Source organism: Euphorbia lathyris, chromosome 3 (genome assembly GCF_963576675.1).
Source record: "Euphorbia lathyris chromosome 3, ddEupLath1.1, whole genome shotgun sequence".
Taxonomy (NCBI): domain Eukaryota; kingdom Viridiplantae; phylum Streptophyta; class Magnoliopsida; order Malpighiales; family Euphorbiaceae; genus Euphorbia; species Euphorbia lathyris.
In genome coordinates this window covers 83,545,856-83,560,142 of record NC_088912.1, presented here as the reverse complement: position 1 = coordinate 83,560,142, position 14,287 = coordinate 83,545,856, and positions in this window count along the sequence as shown.

The window sequence follows — 14,287 nt, the reverse complement described above, 5'->3', positions numbered from 1 at the left end:
CAGTTCTCACAATGATAGTATGCGCCTGAAAGTATGGTTTCAATCTAGCCGCCGTGGTTATCACTGCGAGGGCCATTTTGTCCAACTTCGAATACCGGAGTTCTGCATCCTTCAGGACTTTGCTCACGTAGTACACTGGATATTGTTGCCCTTCTTCTTCTCGCACCATCACAGTGCATATCGCCATATTGGTGATGGATACGTAGAGAAATAAATCTTCTCCATCCTCCGGCCTACTCATTAAGGGCGGATAACACAGTAATCGCTTTATCCCCTCAAATGCTTCTTGACAATCCGGCGTCCATTCAAAGGACTTGGATTTTTTGATGGCATTGTAGAAAGGTAGACATCTCCTAGCTGAGCATGATATGAATCGCCCTAATGCCACCAACCGCCCATTTAATCTCTGTACTTCTCTTATGCTCCTCGGCGTTTTCATCTCCATTACTGCTTTAACCTTCTCGGGATTCGCCTCAACTCCCTTGCCGCTAACAATGAAACCTAGGAACTTTCCCGCTCTTGCTCCGAATGTGCATTTCTCTGGGTTCAATTTGAGGCCATATTTGATTAGCACTTCCAGGATTTCTTTGATATCCTGCGGGTGGTCTTGCATTTTCTTGCTTTTGATGATCATATCATCAACGTAGATCGAGAAGTTCTCACCGGATTTGTCTGAAAATATCTTGTTCATCATCCTCTGGTATGTTGCTCCCGCGTTTTTCAATCCAAAGGGCATCACCTTGAAGCAATAAGTCGCCTGGTGAGTTATGAACGATGTTTTGATTTCATCCGCCTTCTCCATGGGTATCTGATGGTAACTGGATTTCACGTCGGTGAATGATAAAGCTTCATATCCTGCAGTTCCATCTACCAATATATCAATGTTAGGAAGCGGATACATATCCTTCGGACATGCCTTGTTCAGATCTTTGAAGTCGACGCACATTCTGTACGTTCCATTTGGCTTTTTGACTAGCACCACATTGGCTAACCACTCCGGATAGGTGACTTCTCGAATTGCATCTGACTTTAGCAAATCCGCCACTGCTTTTTCAATCGCCTTTTGCAGCTCAGGAGCATGTCCTCTCTTTTTCTATCGCATTGGGGTTGCACCTTTGTCTACATTCAAACGATGGGTTGCTACGTCTGGACTTATTCCTTTCAGTATTTCATTTGGGGCGGCAAATGCCGACTCACATTGGACCAGCACCTCGGCAATGGCTTTCTTCGTTTCTTCGGGGAGGCCCGTCGCTATTCGCACATTTTTATCGCTTGAGATGGCGAATAGTTCCGTTTCTCCCAATGCTTCCGCTGGCAACTTCTCCTCTACCCTATCTTCCTCGTCTGGCTTTGGTTCAAGTGACAATGTATAGGCCTGTTGAGATACAAGTTGATCACCTTCAACTATGACTCGCCCTTGGTGTGTTGGTAAATGTAATGTTAAATGCTTCATTGAGATGAGCGACTCCGTTTCTGACAGGAATGGGCATCCCAGAATTATGTTGTAGGCCAATGGGAGATCAACAATTGCGAATTCTAAATCACCTCGCCATTTTAGCTTTTTATCGCCCATTTCTGCCTCCAACACCACCTGTCCACTTGTTTGAGAGGATTGACCCCCAAAACCTGTTACATCCATGAATGTATGTTCCACTCGCTCGTCATTAATTCCCAACTTGTTGAATTCAGTCCGAGTAATAACATTACAAGAACTGCCAGTATCAATAAGGACCCGTTTGACGTCCCATCCTTCTACAGCCATTGTAATCACCAAAGCATCCGCATGCGGCTCCGTGATTCGTGCGAATGAGTAATTGAGGGCATCCCCCCTATGAGTGTTGCTTTTTCGCTGTTCACGGCGAGCTCTTTTTGTTGGAGGCTCATAGATCCCGCCGGCTATCACGTTTATCACTCCTTTTTTCGGCTTCTTTTCGGGCCTTGCCTCTTCTTCATGTGGTAACGTTGCTTTCTCGTCACTAGTCTCCTTTCGTACAAATTAATTCAGCTTGCCCCTTTCGATCAGCCTTTCAATCTCATTCTTCAATTCATAGCAATCGTTCGTGTCGTGGCCGTTCAATCTGTGGAACCTGCAATATTTGTTAGGATGTCGCCCCAAACTGGTTCGACCTTTTACCTCGGGGAACCGCACATCCTTCTTCAGGCGGCTCTTTTCGATCCAAAGTAACACCTCCTGGCGAGTCGTGTTTAATGGTGTCTGATATCCGCCACTTTGAAAGGGGCGATCGCCTCTTCGAACAAAATTACTTTTGGACTGGGTCTGGCGCCGATTGTCCGAAGTGGATCTAGCGGCATCTCTTTCTCGCCGGGTTTGAGCCCTATGTTCCCTGTTGACATCATCCACTTCCATGAATTCCTTTGCTATTTTCATGAGTTCGGCCACTGTGCGCGGCTTGTTGCGGATGATTTCCTCCCGCATACTCCAATCCGTGGTTCCATCTGCCATGATGTTGCGGATGCTCACGATATCCGGGTTTTGCAATCGCACCAGAATATCGTTGAATGCGACAACAAATTCCCTTAGGGAATTATAGTTCCTCTGTTTGATCTCCTTCAGCTGCCTATCCGTCACATCCGCTGCTTTACAGCCCACAAATTTCGCACAGAAATCCCAACTATATTGATGCCAATTGTGAATAGATTCTGCGGGTAAAGATCGAAACCAATCAGATGCGGCTCCGCCCAAAGTTGTCGAGAATAACCTGCAAATGATGCTTTCACTCGCTCCTGCAACATCCATTAGTTCTCTGTAGTTCCTGACATGAGCCTCAGGATCAGAATTTGGATCCCCATAGTATTTAGGTATCGCGGGCGCCTTGATTCTGTGATCTGGAATGAATTCCCGCAACGAAGGGGCAAAAGGTGAATCGCTCTGGACCTCTGCTCTCGGCCTAGCCGAGTACCCCATTCGCTCCATCATGCTTCGTAATTGATCTTCTAAGTCAATATCGGGTATTCGCCGGACTTCTTCCATCCGCTGCTGGTGAATTCTGGGTGGCATCCACCCGCCCATCGGTGTTGAGACGTGTGCCTGTTGGGGGACTAACCGCTGTCCCGTTATAGGATCAAAGTTCCATATGTGCTCTCGCCCAAGAGTCATCAACTCCGAATGTCTGTGAGGAAAAGGTTCCACTTGCTGTAGCGTGCACTCCTGGCAACGGTTGGGATGGCTGCCAGGTCGGATGTATCTTCGTAATGAGATCTGGGTGCGAGTAGTTAATCGGGTGGCTATGTGGGTTTGTGCGACTACTCTGGCCCACTTGATTTGGCGCCTGAGATGGCTGCGGGAGGGCCGATATGACAGGGATAGTCGGTGATTGTGTTGAGATAACCACAGGTTCTTGAGGAGCAGCCGCCACGACGGTATTGTGTTCGGCGAGGGCAGTTAGTAAATTAATCATTCGATCTCCAGCCGCCTGGCTCATGTTCGAAGCCAAGACTTGTCCTGCCATCTGCACGAAATCACTATTGGACATTTCCATCTCAGTTTGCACTTGGACTTCCAATAAGGGACTCAATTGTCCCGAAGGACCGGATGAGCTAGGCACCACAGGCTGTGTACTTACAGGTTGCGAATTCGCAATCCGTGGTCCCCTGGAGTTCATACTGGTTGATCTAGTGGTAACGCCGGTCGTTCGTGATGGTTCTGACATGTTCTTCGCGTACCTTTAACCAAATGTTGGTAAAAAAGGTCCACGCTCACCGCACCAATGATAACTTGCCGGATCCGATTTGATATTCTCTGCCAGAGTTACCTGCAAAACAGAACCGGAGACAGGATCTCCGGGAAAACTCTCCGACGATCAAGTCAGTTTTTGTAAGAAGGTTGGTAATTTGACAATAGTATTGCGGGGAAAATTGTGAGCGTACCTTTTTCCCTTGTTCTTAAGGCCTTTTATAGGTGTTTTTTAGGTAACCGCCGAGGGCGGTTACTCCTTAGTGGGCCACGTTCTGAGGGCGGTTCCCCCTTTTTAGGCCATGTCCCTTTCGTGGCTTTCATGGCAACGAACGTGGTTCTGAGTGGGAGTCTTGATGCTCCGTTTAGGAATTCGGGGCGGTTACCGGCTTCACCCGTTTCCGCTTATTCGGGTCCCATTCGGGGCGGTTACTCGCTGCGCCCGCTTCCTTTATTCGGGTCCCATCCGATCTTAGACCATGGGTCTAAGTATGGGCTGGGCCTGCGAAATGAATATGACCCGGTTTAGCCTCGCGGGTCATCAGACTGGTTTCAAAGGTACCAAATCATCCCTAACTTCATCCTCAATTGAATTTGCATAACGCTCGACACAATTTTTTCTAAACTTTGGACTTGTGAGCATTCATTGTTTTCACCTGGGTAATCCAATATTTGATTGACATTCATTTGATTGCGGTAATCAAGCTGATCAATCATTCCCTCAAGTTCATGAATGTCTTTTTTCGTGATTGTTTCCTCTAAATTCGTTATGATATATTCATCCCCTGTATGAATTTTGCAATGTTTTAAACAATTAGTAATTTAAAATTTATTTTTAAAAAATTTAAAATCACTCTATAAATTAATAATTATTAATTTATCGATTAATTAATATCTCTATAAATTAATAAAATTCCATGGTCCCAACATTATTAATTTATAGAAGTTTTACTGTATAACGAGTAATAAAATAGGTAGAGGCTATGATTAAACCATAACACACAATTATTTCTTTAAAATAACACACACAATTATTCAAACTTAGGGCTTGAAATAATATAATGATACCAATTAAGTAGCATGTCTTTGAACTTCATTGTGTAAGACAAATTGTGACACATGATCAATATTTCTAAAATCACTTTGACTTCATTAAATTTTTTTTTCTTCTGTAATATATATATAAAAGCTAAACTCTCATGGTATTTTTTTAAGGTTCCATGTCATTTTTTTTTTAATTTTCATAATCTTATGCTACATTTTCCATCCTAATTTAAACTCCATCTATTAATGGTTTTTAAATCTCATGATCCCTTCATTTTCCTACATTTTCGGTTTCTTTCTTAAAACTTCATCTATTAATGACCTTTAAACCTAAAAAATCCTTCATCTTCCTACCTTTTCCATTTTTCTATAATAAACTCTATATTTAAGGTGTATTGTTGTATTAAAAAAAGAGAGTTTTTGATGTTTGGTTAGGGAACTGTTTTTTGCTTTTTATACATAAAAAGTAGTTTTTTTTCCAACAGCAAGCAGTAGGTAAACTAACCACACCCTTAGATTATAAACCATAACCCCTCTCTCTCTCTTGTTAGATATGTAAATAATCCTATTATTTAGGATTATTTACATATCTAACAACATGTCGAATATGTCATAACTCCATTTAAACTTCATTTATTATTGACCTTCATTTTCTTACATTTTCCATTTCTTCCATAAAACTTCACGTATTAATGACCTTTAAATATGAAAATCCCTTCATCTTTCCACTTTTTTCGTTCTTTCCATAATAAACTCTATATTTAAATTATAAATCATAATCAGAAATTTGAGAAAACATCTTTGTAGATATATAATAATTGAAGCACATAGAGTATTCGGTCATGAAGAATACTATTGGGGTGTTCCAAGATATTCCCTGGTTAAGTGATAGCATATGAAACCGAGTATAGTCAAATTTTAAATGTGTGTATCTTATCTCAAGCGTTCACATAAAATATTTCTAACAACGATTAGAAATAATTATCCATATGGTGGTACCATGGTCGAACCGAGATGACTCTCTACTGTGGCATTTCACTTCGAATGGCGATTATTCAGTAAAGTCGGGTAATCGCAGACTCGAGTCAATGCACCTTGGAAGTGTGACGGATCAGGTGTGGCAGCGCATTTGTTGAATGTGCCTCCAAAAGTTCGGATGTTCACCTGGAGATTGTGCTCTAAGCTATTGACGCTGCAAATCCGATTAATGCAGAGATATGTTCCGACTCTTGTGAGTTGTGGGGTGTGCGGATTAGACGTACAACATGGATGCCATTTCTTTTTGGGGGTTGTGCATTCGCAACAACATGTTGGCTAAAGGCTAATTTAGCGGCTCCAAGGAGCGATTGGGACTGGGTAGAGGATTGGCGTCTCCATATGTTGGGTTCAGAGACGTTAGAAGAGGCAAGTCGGCGAGCGATGGTACTATGGGCAATCTGGTCGTACCGGAATGTGAAAATATGGTCGGGTTCAGTAGACTCTATGGAGAATGTTGTGGAATGGGCAAAAAGGTTGCGAGTCGACCGGCAGATGGCGTAGGAGGCAAAAAAGAAAACACAGTAGGGAGTAGTGATAACGGATCAGATTCGTTGGATACAACCACAACTGGCAGATTTAAATGTAAAATGGATATGGCGCTGTTCATCGATTCTGGGGAATTCAGAGCTGGAGCAGTCATGCGAGGTGATTCGGGCATATTTGGGGCTTGTTTCAATTGCTTCAATCAGGGTTGTCCATCCGTTCTATTAGTAGAAGCTCTAGCCCTTTTGGAAGTTATTCGGTGGTATGGTAGATTAGATATCCAACAGGTTGTGTTCGAATTAGACTCGAAGGGTATTACAGAAAGAATCAATTCAGTAAGCGTTGATGGTTCAGAAATTGGAGGGGTGGTTGAGGATATCCAATACTTATTATCAGAACACCATTATTATTCAGTGACTTTTGTCCCAAGATTAGCGAACAATGTGGCTCATATTATGGCGCGCCATGCACGTTCCAATGCTAAGTTTTTTAGTAATGCTTCAATTCCCAGTTATTTATATTCTGCAATATGTAATGACATTTATTCAAGATTAATTAAATTCAGTTTTTCTAAAAAAAAAAAGGTAATATACATACCATATATATAACAACTGTTAATAGAATAATCCCAGAAAGATATCCATCGCTGCTGTCCTAAGTTGGGAGATTTGGAATGACTGAAACTGTTGGGTATGGGAGCAACGCACTTCTAATCCGGGTATCAGTATCAGAAGGGCTACAACGCTGCTTAGCAGTTGGCAGTAGGCCCACCCTCTTTCTCGAGCATCCCAGGCAGTCCAATTTCCAGTTACGTGGCAGCCTCCCCGGGCCAATTCGCTCAAATTAAATACTAATGCGGCTGTGTTCATCTCAGTAGGTAGTTCAAGCTACGAGTTCGTCCTCTGCGATGATAGAGAAGAGTTTCTCACGGCCGGAAGCGGGATGATCAGCAATAACACAAATCCTTTGATAGCTGAAAGCATCAGTTGCCGAGAGGCCCTCAGCTGGCTAAAAACATCAAACTTCAACAATGTTCAATTGGAAATGGATTCACAGCTTTTAGTATTAGCATTAAATAGTCCTATTGAGTTAGTTTCCCCCTTTGGCATTCTCATTAATGATTGTAAAGCTTTGATAGTTGAATTAGCTATCGAGTCGGTTACTTTTTCCAAGCGATTTGCGAATCAAATGACTCACTTACTAGCAAGGATGGCTGATTCCGAGTCTGATCGTAGGGTCTGGGTGCATGTACTTCCTTTTTTCTTGTCACAGTGCTTGCTTCTGATCAGTTATAAAATTCTTTCATTCTTTAAAAAAAAAAACTGTTAACAAGTATATATATTATATTATATATAATAAAGAATAACAAATATAAATGCTATATATAATAACAAATACATAAATACTATATCAATATTATACTATATATATGTCACAGAAAACTAACTAGTATTTAATCATAATAATAATAATAATAATAAATAATAAATAATAATAAATACCATAGTATATAACTATATATAAATAATTAATACTATAATATAATACACAATATATAATAAGTAATAGAACTATATATTATATATGTAATATAAAGAAATAAAAACTATATATATTATATATATAATAAATGCAACAAATATATATACTTAATAACTACACATATTCCACAAAAGGTCCGACATTTTGGTTGGTAATTAGCACGCAATTGTCTCCCAACGCGTGTGAATCTTCAATTTCGTGGGTTACATGTATGTAGTAATTGTGTGATATGTAACGAACCTTGGGAGGATGAATGACATCTTTTTATTGAATGTGCAGGAACTATAAGAGTGTGGCAGAAGGCGGGACTTCTAGAACGAATTAATGCGGAGGCGGTAGTGGCTGAGAACCTGACAGCATGGTTTCATAATATGATTAGAGCAGCACCGAAACAAACTGTAAAAACATTTTTGATTCACCTCTAGAGTTTATGGCAAGCTAGAAATACCCGTCTTTGGCAGTATGCGATTCGCAGAACAGGTCAAATAGTGGCTCAAGCTTGCACAATACTTAATGATTGGTCAGAAGCAAATGCCTTGAGGAATCGGACTGGTACGGGAGAACAGTGGATCAGAAATACAATAGCAGGAAATATTTCATCGGCTGGTTGCACGGCTTGGCACCCGCCATCGGAAGGATTTCTCTCGTGTTGTGTTGATGCCGCATGCTTTAACGCTGATGGTCGTGCAGGGATGGGAGCAGCAGTACGAGATGCAAATGGACAGTTTGTAATGGGGAGATGTGCGGGTTTGTTATATTGTCCGACAACACAAGAATGTGAGGCCGAAGCTCTATTACATGCTATGCAATGGCTAGAAGTTGATGGAATAAGGAATGTGGTATTCGAATCTGATGTTAAACAAGTTATTGATGCAATAAATTCTAGCTCTGTTGATGATTCTGAATTTGGAGATAGAATTACTCAAATACGATCGATTCTAACATCAAATGACTCTTACTCAGTCAAATGGATACGACGGCAAGCGAATGGGATGGCACATGTGTTAGCACAGTCTTCTCGTTTATCCACTTGCCCTTCTTTTTTTAATTTATTACCGAGTTATGTTTCTGATTCATTGTTACAATTTTGTCATGATTTGACTCATTAATCCATTGTTTTTTATTCCAAAAAAAAAATAACTACACATATAATACATAATTAATATAGTTTAAATATATAATAAATAAATTTTTCAAAAAAGATATATAGGTGCCTTCTATGATTACTTTGTTTTTGATAAAGTACCATTACTTGATGTGTTTTCACCATTGGATGATGGAGCATAAAATTAATCCAATAGTGGAAACACACAAAGTAAGGCTTACTTTGTAAAAAACAAAGTAAGCATAGCCTTTACCAAGATTATATATATAATAAATAAATAAATACTAACTTTATATATAAATAATAGGCAAATATCATCTCTAACCCAAATGAACTTCAAAAATGCCAAAAAGTCTTTAAAAACCCTGTTGGTCCCGTGTAACGTGACAATATTAGTTCCAAGCGGCGGGAGGAGGGGGGGGGGGGGTTAGGAACTATTTAAAAAATTTCAAGTAAGGCTGACTTAATTTTTACAACTTAGACTTTTTCTAAGTCTATTAGCATAGTGGTACTGAGTATGTTTTAGATGCAAGCTTAGTCAACTGGTGACTAAGTCTGAATCTAACATTGAGTTAGGAGATAGCACTTGAGTCTATTCCTGAACTCAGCTTCACAGTTCACTCAACTCAGCTTATGTTCTTTTTAGTGTTTAACCAGACAGTATTATAGCAAGCAATATGTTAAGGAGATAAGAGTTAGAAAGATATTACTCAGCAGACGTATCCTGGTTCGACCTCTCCGCCTATATCTAGTCCCTAGAATTCCTTCCGTGCTTTTTAGAATCCTCTACTGAGCTCTTTAAAGGTAGAGCACAAACCTTTTACAATAGCAACTGAGTATACAAGAGTACATTCCTCTATTCCTCTACTCAATCCTATTTCTACCGCTGAGTACTATGACCGAGTACTCAGCTTCTCATTTCTATACTTCTAGAAATGATAAGTGTTTGTTTGTCCTAAACAACAATTGCTAAGACACTTTAGATGAATAAGATCACTCTAGACTATTAAACAATATTGGAATTGGTGTAAGATTTGCTTTGCTTTTCTCACAGAACTTCGAATATCAATTTTTGGTCAGCGTTTCGACTTGATTGAAGATCTGCATCGAATGAAGCGTTTGAGTGGCCTATTTATAGTGACACTTGATGCACCGGTAATTTCAAATTTCGAAATAACCGTTGGAGGGAAAAGGCTTCCTGTCGCTTTCACTCAGTACGTGCTCAGCGTCCTCGGCCAATCAAATTCTTGTATCTTCTGTCTTCGGCAGTACTCAGCAGCTTTTTGTCAGGCTGGACAGAAGGTTTCCACATTTATGGCAAAGTCTTCCAGACAACTTCCTGTGTCTTCTGAACTTTACCCAAAGTAGAAATACTTTGTCTTCAAGTTTGTTCAGGTCAGCAGCTGACCTGACTTCTTTGTCGCACAACTCAGCAGCTTCGTCTTGAACCTTTTGGACGAAGGCTTCTCGATCCTACTTCTTGCTGGGCTTGCGTTTCATTCAGCTTGAGCTGCGTTTTGATCTGCTTGGGCCGTGTGGTTGACTTAGGCTTGAGTTTCTCTTGTTGGTCTTTGGGCCTTACAACTTAATGTCTTATGAATTGAATAACTCAACATTGAACAAACACATTAGTATAAATAAATCAAAGCATTTAAATTTAATGTGTTAGAATATTTTTTATCATGGAGATTTAATTCTTGTTAAATAATTTTGTCAAATCAAAATCATGTGGAAAAGTGTTTCAACAAACTCCCCCATTTTGATGTTGGCAAAAATATTCAATAAGGAACTCAGTGTTGAGCTCCCCTATGACAATTGACCTTTCCTTAACTTTTTAAGATTCTCCCCCGTAAGGGTTGAACCACTGACTTAGTTTTACTCTAAAGATTTTAAGGTTTAATTTAAGTAAGTCTAAGGTCAGGTTTAGAGTAAGGTCAGCAATTGGAACATTTTAACTTTACTCAGTTTTGATACTTAGTTAAGCGGAAGATAAAGTTCAATTATCAGAGTGGAAGTAAACTGAGTAAATTAGTTGGGGCTGAGTAGTTTTACTCAGTGGCCTAGTACTTGTTTGATTTTTATGTTCATAAGTTTCAGATTACATTGTTCAATGAGTTTTAAGTAAGGAGACATATGAGAGAGGTCATGCATTAGATCAACACAGTAGATAAGCATAAAGCGATAAACAAATAACACAGTTGCTTGAAAGAAGATACGATTAATATATAAACTCAGCAAAACAAGACTCATAGCAGCAAACATCAAGATTTACACAAGTTAAAAAAAATCTATTTTCTAATGTTGACTTAAACTTGGTTCGATTTGGGCTTTGTTTGCTGACTAGGCTTCGTTGTATCTTGATGTTGAGTTTGTGTACTGGGAGGGACATCAGAAGTTGAACCGGGATGTTTCTTCTTTTGAGTTCCTTCTGCCGGTTGTTTGTCTTTCTCCCCCATTTTGCCAGCATCACTGGGCTGAGGGACAGCAGCATAAAATTGCCCTCGTTCAACAGCACGAGTCAGCAAGCTGGAATACTGTTGGAGTTGACTCGTACTGTGCTTAAGCCCGTCAAAAACTTGGATACCACCAGTCATGTTAGACGCTGGAATTTTCATATGAGCGCTTATGACACTGAGTATAAACTCAAGTGACTTGCCCATCCAGGTAATGGAGTCCGTCATTTTAGCGTAAGACTGATGGTACATCCTGAGTAGTGAAGCATCATAGTGGTGGCGCTGAGTGGATTGATGCTTGACATGCTAATAGGTAGACTTGGTGAGTTGGAAAATTTCAGTTGACTTCGCCTGGTCGGTTTGCATCTCTTCTCTAGTTAAGCTGAGCATGCGAATAGCTTCAACTATTTGTTCTATTGTGCATTGTGAGGAAGAGGAAACCAAGTCTTTGGTAGCAGTCAGCTCAGAATTCAGTTGTGTGAAGAGCTGAGTGACCTGAGCAGTTTCGGCTACTATTGAGTTGGAGGCAGATAAGGCATTTAGCTTTCCTTCAATAGTGTCCATGTGTTGCACTATGTGCAAATGAAGGTTAGCCATTTTTGTAGCAAACTCCTGCTTTGGCTGTTGAGCGACCATATCGGTTAGTACACATAGAAGCTCCTTAAGACCTTTGAGTTCGGTCAGAAGTTGTGTTATGTTACTCAATTGAGTAGGCTCAGCAGAATGACACTCAGCATCAGAGGCGTGAGTGCGTTGAATGTCTGCTGTCAGTTCTTGAGCATCTTGCAGGATTCTTTTCCCAGAATGGGAAGTAGTAAGGAAGCTCAATGGGTCAACTGATGGATTCTCAGGAACTGAATTCTGGTTAGCAACATGTGTTTGGACATTTGGTTGCTGACCAGAAGTGGAGGTGCCCTCTTGATTAAGTGGTGTTTGAGCAATAGGAGTGGCAACCTTGGAGTTTGGTTCGTCAGTGGAAGCTGAATTGTTTACTTGCTGCTCAGTTTGAGTCGGAAGTGTTTGCTCAGCAGAAGTATTTACCTGCTTAGTATCAACTTGAGGCTGAATTGGGATAGTTGGTGGAGTCAGTTCAGAGTTGACTTGAGCAGGAGTATTTTCCTTTGCTAGCTCATTGTGTTGAGCAGCAGGAACTTCGAACACTTGCTCAGTAGAAGATGGAGCAGCGATGTTGGCAGAGATCTGACCCTTAGAGGCGTTAGCTTTGGCATGTTCCTAACTACGAGAAATAGAGGCTTGTTTTTCCTTGACTGGTGGCGTTGATGCAATTGATTTGGAAAAGAAGTTGAAGTCCAATGTAGTCAGGTCAACAATAGGATCACGCAGTGGGGAGTCATCCAGTACATCAAACACGGGCGGTTTGCGTGACTTCCTTTTGAACCGTTTGTCACTACCTTCCTTTGATAGTATTGGAGAAGGAGTTTGGTCAGCAGTGATGATGTTTGTTGACTTAGGAGAGACATTTAGATGGACATCCTCAGTAGACTCTTCAACAGCCGTATTGTTAACAGGAGACTCAGTTCCTTGCTCAGCAGCCTGCACTTCAGCAGTTGAGTTGCTGGGTTCATTCTCCTTTATCTTCTCAGCAGAGACAGACTTATCCTATTGACCACTAGGAGTTGTTTCAATTCCATCAATTTCCTGAACTCGTAGGAAGAAGGAGTCCTTTGGAACAACAAAGTCTAGAGGAGTTGCGTTCAGAGGTGTAACTCCAAAAACCTTCTTCCTCTTTAGGGGTTGCTCAGTTTCCTCCTGTTCATCCTCAATCTCTTGGACAGCGGCATGTCATTTCTGGGAAGCCTTAGCAGGTTCAGCTTTCTTCTTAGCTGACTCAGCTGGAGAAGGTTTGGTTAGCACCACTTTAGTTCTCTTTGCAGTCTGAATCACCGATTTAGCTTTCTGTTTAGCTGATGTGTCTGCTTTTCTCTTTTTCCCTTTACTGGGTAGCTCAGTTTGCTCTTCATCTTCTATCACTATTTCCTTTCCTTTCTTTGATTTGGATTTGAAAGGAAGGTTGTGTGCTAGTCCAGTAAGGATCTCAACGGTGATTTTCGTCCCCACTACACTTTCTTCACCCTTGAAGCTTATCTTATGATCCTTGAGGATCTCAGTGATGAGTGAGCCCATTCGAAGAACTCCAGTGCTTCGTTGAATTGCCCCGATAAAAAATACTGGCATATTTAGGGGCTGGTAATTCAGCATGTGCCAGATGAAGCACTGCTCGAAGTTGGATGCGGAAGATGTGGCATTGACCTTGGGGAAGAGGTAGTTAGTCAGAATATAGTGAGTTTGTCTTTGCTGCTGACTGAGTGAGGTGCATGAAACTTCACCTACATGCCCTTCTGGCTTACAGAACTCGGTATTGTACTTGACTCGTTTATAGTCATTGGTTTTCCTTAACTCAGTTCCTTCCTCTTTCAAGTCTAAAAGTATGGCCAGGTATGAGGGGTTTATGATGATTTGTTTGTCATTTACGTATGTTACCATGTAATCAACATCGTCTTTTGCAACCAGCAAGTTGGAGTAGAACTCAGTCACTAGTCTTGGATAGGTCAGGCCGTTGAGGGAGAAGAGTTTTGTCCATCCATTCTTTGAGATCCATTCGCTGTTGGGTTTCTCAGCTTCAACGAAGCTTTTAGAGAACCATCGTGAGGGGATGACATCAATGTCCTCAACGTCTGTAAATACAGACAGGAAAGTTCTTTCCTTAGGCTTTTTGTCCTTGTTCTTCTTCTTCTTCTTTGAAGGGGTTGAGTGTTCAGTGTTAGGGTTCTCACCGAGGATTCTAACCTCAGCCATTGGTTGTTCATGCTGATCATGACCATATTGAGTTTCTTCTCCGGAGGTTTTATCGTACTCATGCTCAGCTGGAGAAGGAGGGTCGATATCTGATCGGTTGTCCTCGTATTG